A 10,070-nucleotide genomic window follows, 5' to 3' on the forward strand; every position below is an offset into this window, starting at 1 on the left:
CAGCATCAACAGGACCGTAGCATCATCAACACAGTCAGTGCCGTCAGTATCGTCAGAATCAACAGCACCTGTAACATCACAAACTCTGTCAGTTCAAGAATCATTGTGGACATCATTACTAATCAACAACAAATATATTGTATCAACGAGTTATGAAGTATGAACTCATTTCCAATCGAAAGATTTATATGTATAAATTTTTAAACCATAATAAATCTTCCCGTACTAAGCTATTATGTGTGAATCTTAACTACTCGGTTAATTCATATTACAAATATTCAATGATGTACGTCCTTCGTCCGCAACTTAACCATCATTAATTACAATCTCTGTCTCAATTCAATAAAAATCCAATTCATAATAAATCAAGTGTATTATTCGAATATATGTTTGATTTTACACTTTCATCATCGATGTACTCAAAACTTTTCAAATAACATCATTCGTACCTTGCGAAGTTCACAAGAATTTCACGAAAACCAATAAATAACAAAGTAATGATTCATAATTTCAATATTATTGAAGAAATACTTATGCAATTTATAAAGTTTTAGTGATTACTTAATTCTAGTTCCAACCATAAAACAAATGAGTTTAATTTAATATTAACTCATTAAATCTATATTACATCTAAAGAAAATATACACATATATTTTCATAAAGACTGTAATAAACTTCTTTTGTACAAAATATTAATTGTGAAAAAAATTTTAACGGGTAGGTAATACCCGAGAGATATATAAATTCACAATTAATATATTACATTTTTCGAAACTGATTCAGAAATAATCAACTATACTCTCTACTTTCACAACCATATCCATTCTTTCATATAAATCAAAACAATCATACTCATTCAAATTCAATTACATATTCTAATTTTGAAATCGCATAATTCAATTCGAAATATAACCAGTATCATCACTCTTAGATTCCTATATCTTTCAAAGCTATACTTTGACTTCAAAACTGTGTTAGAACATCATATGTATTAACAATTACAATATGTGCTCAAACCCTTCGAAATTCCTGAAGACACTTCAACTAAGGAACAATCGAGATGATGATCCAACCACATGTTACCCACAGTTATACACCTGAAAAACTCTCAAAACCCAAGTCATAGTTCGACACATATCCGTGTTAAACCCTTTGGCATTTACTAGCTAAAATAACTTTTCAATTCCGTTTCAAAATAGACAGTTTTGTCACAGCTCCAGCAAGTCAACTTCGACTTCTCAATCAAAACAGTCTTATTATAACCTCGATAGATACGTTGCCCTTTAGCCAACGTTACCGGGGAATCGTTTATATTCACCACATTAGCAATAAACTTGCCAACAACTTCACTGATCTTTGACTTTCTAAAAAAAAAAATTATAATTATCGAAATCCTATCATATACTCATTAGTACCTTATAACAAGAATTGCTATACCAATTATTGTGAATCAGCAATCAGTATTTTGAAACCTCGCAGCATGTCTACATCAACAATTACATATACACACAACGTTTACCTCCAAGACTTACATTCTTTGAATGAGAAATTTCTGAAAAACACCCTAAACTGCGAACCAGTTCTCGAAATTTTGAAAAATGCTGATGAAGCCGCAAAAACTGTAAACGACCTTAACAGTAAAAAGTTGGATGATAAAGGATAGTATATTGGCAAAGAGAAGCTTTGGAACTGGAAAACGGATTGAGCAAAGTATGAAGGAGGCTGTGGACAAATCACAAAGACTGAACCTGCCTTCAAAGAATCCAAATGATTCAGTACTTGCTGAAGTCATTAACGAATACCTTGCTCCTGACTCTAAACCCCTGCAGACAATATCCTTCATCATCCTCTGATATTAGACATTCTAAGATATCATCGTATCTTTCATTATAAATATCATCCATACTTCTGAAGATATTTTTATAATTATTCTTATCTGAAATCATTTACCTCTTCGCGCTATCTGTATTATAACATAAAAGAAACTATTTTATTTTCTAAATTCTAAAACATTCAAGTTTAAAATAGGAATATTCTTGAAGAAGTGTTGGGAGTTGAAGCATGAGTTAGTATAATATAATGACACTTGATCAACGTGATTATATTACAGTAATTCATGCTGAGTTTCTAAATGGAACATGATGATTCACAGATCATAACATCATCATGTGCTATGTTACACGACTCTTGTATTCTCTTTGATCTCTAAATATCAAGAAAATATTTCTTGATGATTCGGCCTTTTTCGAGGTATTTTGGTAACTTGACAAGTCAAGATCGTGCCATTACTATTTCCTTCCTAGAACATTAACAATGTTCATTCCGAAATTTATATCTGCGAATTCTGGACCATTACAATCGGTGCTTCATCGCAAGAAGAAGAAACGAAAGGACAAAGCTCCGAACTAGAAATGGGAGTATAAATCATAGCAAATAGAAGAGAGCATTAACTGTGGATGACAATGATTATAGAAGAAGCAAGGACTTTGAAATATAAGGGAAGATATAAAACCCAACAACAACCCATAAATCACAAACCGTATATATCAATGCATATAGCAATATAAAGACACGAGAGAACTAAAAACACTATAAAACCAAGAGTATAGTAGAAGTAAATAGATTCTTCCGGAAGCAGATGAAAAAGAAGAGCGACAGATATGAAAGTGAGGAGTATATCAAGAATCAGCACTGGATGAAGCATATTGACAAATACTTTAAAATACGAGTTGAGAAGGTGTGAGTTGTAAGAAAACAAATGAGGTGGATTTATAGTGAAATATCCGACAGAGAAATCAAAATGGATTATCGCATTAATTCGAAGAGGATCATAATTTCCTTAATCGCCGAATAATCAAATCCAATATAGATTACAAAGATTTTCTTTTCGGAGATCAATCGTGATGACGTCAAAAGATACGACGAATCACTATTATCTTATTTCATTCATTTACGATAACTTCACTAACACGCTTCGAGTAATCGAATTATTTTATCCATTCTTCTTGAACATGATAAAACTCTATAATCGTTATAATAACATTCTCATTGTTAGTCATGACGACCTCTATCAAATTTCGGGGACGAAATTTCTTTAACGGGTAGGTACTGTGACGACCCGGAAATTTCCTACCAAATTTAAACTTTAATCTTTATATTATTCCGACACGATAAGCAAAGTTTGTTAAGTTAAATTTCAAGAATTTTAAACTGTGTTCATACATTCATTATAACCTCGACCAAATTCCGACGATTCACGAACCGTTATATATAAATAGATATGTATATGTATATATATATTATAACTTGAGAATATTAATAAAGTATTAAACGTATAATACTTTACACGAACGTATTTGTTTCAATATGATTTTTGACGAAATTAAAAAAATATATATTAAATGATTGAATTATCAGAAACATTGAATTATGATTACAAGTCTCTGTTGAGAGGTCCACTATGATTTGAGAAAAATCTATTCCTCTTAACGATATTCAGAATAATTTGTAAAGCTATTTATAAATAAAAACAAAAAGTTTCATTTACGAAAGTTAGACAAGAGTTAGTGGAAAATTGGTTTCCATAATATTCTATTAATCTATTTTCAAACGTACAAAGACGTTTTCAGTTTAAAAAGAACTTTATTATTAAAACGAATATAACTTTTATAAAAATCTAGAATCACTTTTGACAACTCATTACTTAACCAGTATAATAAATATAACGATATTTATATTTTATTTCATTAAATATATATAACGATTTAAATTAATATTATATATATTTATACGCGTATTATACATACATAGTTTTTATACTTTTACTATACTTTAACTTTACCTTTACTTTACTTTTACTTTACTTTAACTTTAATAATTCACTTTAATAATTCATACTTTAATAATTCACTTTAATAATTCATACTTTAATAAATCACTTTAATAATTCATACTTTAATAATTTACTTTAATAATTCATACTTTAATAATTCACTTTAATAATTCATACTTTAATAATTCACTTTAATAATTCAAAAATCTATTATAAATAGAATTCAGTAGGTTTTATTATTTCATAGAAACTTGAAAATATATTTCTCTAAACTCTCTCGATCGATTTATATATATAAATATATATATTTGCTCTGTATTATTTCAAGATATTATTAGTATACATAAAATATTACGACGGAGTGCTGTCCGAGTGATTTCAAAATAGTTTTTTTTGAATGAGTCGAAGCTAAGGAAATTATGGGTTATAGCTATGGAGGTGATGGGTATGGTTCATGGGTATGCTCGTGAAGTCAATCTAGTGTTTATCATCTCCGTTGCGTCTACGTACTTTCCTGTAATATTGAATCTCAATATTGATACGTTCGTGAATCCGAGGCCAACCTTGCACTTGTTAAATGACGTTATATGTATTTTTACTACGAAATACAGTATTGTGAGTTTCATTACTCCCTTTTTATATATATTTTTTGGGCTGAGAATACATGCGCTGTTTTATAAATGTTTTACGAAATAGGCACAAGTACTAAAACTAATTCTACGTGGGTTTAAACCAGAAATATACCCTTAGCTTGGTAACATTAAACTACTTGTCTATGTACGGTAGGCGCGAATCCTAAAGATAGATCTATTGGGCCTGACAAACCCCATCCTGACTATGGGATGCTTTAGTACTTCGAGGTTATTTTAAACACACCTGATCTGGTGTACTTCAGAGGGTAAAACATGAACGTTAAGGCTTGTTACCGGGTGCCTACAACTTATAGAATACTTTTATACACTTGCGAGTGTACATATATTTATAAACGGAAATCTTGTGGTCTATTAATATATTGAAATGATTGTTATGATAAACCTATGAACTCACCAACCTTTTGGTTGACACTTTAAAGCATGTTTATTCTCAGGTATTAAAGAAATCTTCCGCTGTGCATTAACTCATTTTAAGGATATTACTTGGAGTCATTCATGGCATATTTTGAAAGACATTGCATTCGAGTCATTGAGTTCACCAAGATTATTATTAAGCCAAATTATAGTTGGATGTATTATGAAATGGTGTGCATGCCGGCAACTTTTGTTGTAGAGAAAGTTTGTCTTTTAAAAATGAATGCAATGTTTGTAAAATGTATCATATAGAGGTCAAATACCTCGCGATGTAATCAACTATTGTAAATCGTTTATAATGTATATGAACGGGTCCTTTCGCAGGAGTTGTTAATCGATCCTGTTTTAATCCCAAATTTAACGAACCATTAATTGGGTTGAGCATATTGGGCTGTTAAAGAAACTGGGCCTGTTCATTAGACTTGGGTCATGTTCTTGTTGGTGTTACTAGGCCGAGACCCAACAGAATTAATAATGATGATAATTATCGATGGAAGTTAAGAAGAAGGAGAAACAGAAGTAAACGGGTCACATAATTTCGGGGTGATATTAATCCTAGAAAAGCAAGGTCGGTCCGATGGTTAAGGGTGCTTGTGTGTTAGCAAGAGATCGCGGGTTCGAGCCCGGGCAGTGATGTTTTGTTTTAAAGCTTGTCTTCAAAGGTTGTACTTTATTATTATTATTATTATCATTATTATTATTATTATTATTATTATTATTATTATTATTATTATTATTATTATTATTATTATTATTATTATTATTATTATTATTATTATTATTATTATTATTACTAATATTATTATCATTACTAGTAATATCATTAAGTAGCGTTATTATTATTATCATTATTATTATTAGAGTTAGAATTATCATTATTTTATCATTATTATTATTATCATTATTTTAGTAATATTATAATAAACAAATGGTATTTATATAAAATATATATTTTTACATATATACTAACTATACTAATATTACATATTGAGTTAACTAAAATGTTATTATTATAAAATATTAATTAAGTTATAAATAATAGATGAATACATTTTAATATAAACATATATATAATTATCTAAAATATATAAAATAGTTATAATTAAACTATTTATTGATATAACATATAAATAATAAAGTATATTAATATTAATATATAAAAATTGTTTAAATGTTATTATATGTGTTAATATATATATATATATATATATATATATATATATATATATATATATATATATATATATATATATATATATATATATATAAATGATATAGGTTCGTGAATCCGAGGCCAACCTTACACTTGTTCAATGATGTTATATGTATTTTTACTACAAAATACAGTATGGTGAGTTTCATTTGCCTTTTTACCCTTTATGTTTTTGGGACTGAGAATACATGCGATGTTTTTTTACAACTGATTTATTAAATGCTTTGCAATATATTTTGAACAGCGAATGCATGAAATGCTTTTATAAATGTTTGACGAAATAGACACAAGTACTTAAAAACATTCTACGAATGAGTTATTATGACGTACACCGGATATCACCCCATTATAGTCTGGTAATCTAAGAATTAGGATACCGAGCTCCTAATTGACGCGAATCCTAAAGATAGATTTATGGGCACTAACGAGCCCCATCCAAAGTACCGGATGTTTTAGTACTTCGAAATAGGTATACACCCACCAGCTTTAAAAGATATGATCTGTTTGTGAGGTGTACACAATCATCATATTTAAAAGAGTGGCCTGATTGTTTGCTTTGAGCATGACCGTTTGCGAAATGCTGGTATGCGGGAGATATTCTATATGCATCTTGTTAAGGTCAATTACCAGGTGTTTGTAGTTCATATGAATGACTTTTATCTCTATGAAGTTTGCGAAATGCCTGATACGAGATTATGTTTATGAAAATGATTTTATCTCTATGCAGTTTGCGAAATGCCTGATACGAGATTATGTTTATGAAAATAATTTTATCTCTATGCAGTTTGTGAAATGCCTGATACGAGATTATGAAAGATGAATTTAAATCTTGTGGTCTATTAAAAATATGAGATTTATGAATTTTGATAAACTAATGAACTCACCAACCTTTTGGTTGTCACTTTTAAGCATGTTTATTCTCAGGTTTGAAAGAAATCTTCTACTGTACATTAGCTCATTTTAAGGATATTACTTGGAGTCACTCATGACATATTTCAAAAGATGTTGCATTCGAGTCATTAAAATTCATTACAGATTATTATTAAGCAAAATGACAGTTTAGGTCATTTACAGTTTAGATATTATGAAATGGTATGCATACGTGTCAACTATTGATGAAATGAAAGGTTGTCTTTTAAAAACAAATGCAATGTTTGTAAAATGTATCATATAGAGGTCAAATACCTCGCGATGTAATCATATGTTATTGTATTCGTCCTGATGGATTGGGACGGGTCGTCTCAGTATGTGTCTAAGTATAGTTTGTTCACTAAGTTTCTATTACTAGTAAGTTTCTATTTTTAGAAAGTTTCTTATTTTAGTAGGTTCCTTATTCTAGTAAGTTTCTATGACTAGAGAGTTGCTACTTTAAGAGTGTTTTCCATTTTAGGATACTTGTTGTATTAGATAAGCTTCCAATCACCCCTTTCCCTTCGAATGGCCATTTCAGTTCTAGGGGCTTGAGCCATAGGACCCTTTAAATCGGAAATCCAAACCCTCTGCCTAGAACCTCGTAGAAACCATTCATCAAGAAAGTTCGAAGATCTATACATCTCTAATACATATCCTAAAATGTTTTTGTGTTACAATATAAGTAGTAGGTTATAGGTGCTAGTAATAGTGTATACATGTTAAGTACTAGTATAAGTAGTATTAGGGTTTCATTAATTAGGGTTAGTTAATTAAAGTAGTAATTACTAACTAGGGTTTAGTAATTAATGTCCTAGTAATTAATGTCCTAGGGTTTCATAAATATCTAGGGTTTATTTATTAATTAGGGTTTTAATAAAACTAGGGTTTTGATTAAAGTAATATAGTTTAAGTATAATTAGGGTTTAGGGTTTTAGTATATATATGTGTATAAAATCGTATATATATATATATATATATATATATATATATATATATATATATATATATATATATATATATATATATATATATATATATATATATATATATTCAAAAATTTAATTTTTACAAGTATATATGTATATGTATCGATATATATGTATATGTATATATAGTTATTTTGATTCCTTAATTAAACACTAACAAATCTCCTAATTATAATCTAGGGTTTTAAAGATCAAAGTTTCTTTTCTTTTTTTTTCCTAGTCGACATGTATATGTATAGATTTATATTTTTTTTACAAGTATAGATCTAGGTTTGTTCTTATGTTTATGTGTTTATGATTTTATGTGAATATAGATTAAAACAAAGATCAAAGAATTAAGAAAATAGATTAGGGTTTTATGTTATACCTTTGAAGATTCAAGAAGATTAACAAAGAAAAGAAGAACTTGATGAAGATGGAAGATCAAAGCCTTGAATATCTTGAAGAACACCTTGAAGATTCTTGAAAATCACGAAGAACACGAAGAACACTCGAAGATTTCTTAGAAACCCTAAGGATTTCGATGGGATGGTGATGGATTCGGTTTTGGCCGAATTCAAGGGAGGGAGAGAGAGATTTTTGAGTGAGGTTTTTGATTATGATTTGGTACATGGAATGGTTTAGCCTAGGGGTCTATTTATAGGGAGGAATGGAGCATTCTAGAATTAGGGTTTTATAAGGAATTACTTAGGGAACAAGTTAGACTTGAAGAAGGGGTTATGGGGTTTCTTTGGGCCAAAAATTTAGAGGGTAGAAGGGGTATTTTACCCTTCTAAAAATCGGCTAGGGTTTAGGGGTGTTAGAGTTTACATTTTCACTTTAAACCTTGCACTTTAATTTAGCTTAATAACCTTAATTATCCAAGTTTATTTATTTTAAATACACAAGTCTTTATAGTTATTTATTTACTCACAAAGTTTATTAACTTATTATTTTTATTAACTTGTACAAAGTTAATTATTGTATTTTATAATTTTTAATGCTTAACCTTTATCGATTAAAGTTTAGTTATTAGATTTAATTATTTTATTGGGCATTTAATAAGGAAAAATATAGCATAGAAAAATGAGAAATATAGTATGGAAAAATGAGGATCGTTATAGTACCTCCCCGTTATTGAAAACTTCATCCCGAGGTTTTTTGGTAGTTTCCTCGTTTGCATCAGCAGTTGAGAAGAGATGGGGATATTTCCGTTTCATGTGGTCTTTGCGTTCCCAGGTATATTCGGGGCCTCTACGTTAATTCCACCGGACTTTAACGATAGGTATGTTGCTTTTACGCGTTTATTTGACCTCTCCTTCCATGATTTCTATAGGTTCTTCAACGAAGTGCATTTTCTCATCAATGCGAACATCATCCAGAGGAATAATGAGTGTGTCATCAGCAAGACATCGCTTAAGATTTGAGACATAAAACACATCGTGTACTTGACTGAATTCGGTTGGTAGTATTAATCGATACGCCACGGGAGCAACTCTTTTAGTGATTGTGAAAGGTCCTACATATCGTGGACTGAGTTTACTTCGCTTACCGAAGCGAACAACACCTTTCTAAGGGGATACCTTCAACATGACTTTATCTCTAACTTGGTATTCGATGTCTTTTCGTTTCTTATCGGCATAGCTCTTCTGTCGGCTACGGGCAGTTTCTAAACGTTGCTTAATCTGAACGATCTTTTCAGTAGTTTCTTGGATAATTTCAGGGCCAGTTAAATGTCTGTCCTCAAGTTCATCCCAACACAGAGGGGATCTACACTTCTGTCCATATAAAGCTTCAAAAGGTGTAGCTTTAATTCTAGAGTGATAATTGTTGTTGTATGAAAATTCAACCAAAGGCAGATGTCTATCCCAACCTTTGCCGAAATCGATTGCACAAGCACGTAGCATATCTTCCATGGTTTGAATAGTTCTTTCACTTTGACCATCAGTTTGGGGATGATAAGCTGTACTCATGTCGAGTTGAGTTCCAAGAGCAGATTGTAAAGTTTTCCAAAATCTAGAGACGAATCGACTGTCGCGATCAGAAATAATCGAGATAGGAACACCGTGACGTGAGACAAT

The sequence above is a fragment of the Rutidosis leptorrhynchoides genome, chromosome 3 (genome assembly GCF_046630445.1).
Source record: "Rutidosis leptorrhynchoides isolate AG116_Rl617_1_P2 chromosome 3, CSIRO_AGI_Rlap_v1, whole genome shotgun sequence".
Lineage (NCBI taxonomy): Eukaryota > Viridiplantae > Streptophyta > Magnoliopsida > Asterales > Asteraceae > Rutidosis > Rutidosis leptorrhynchoides.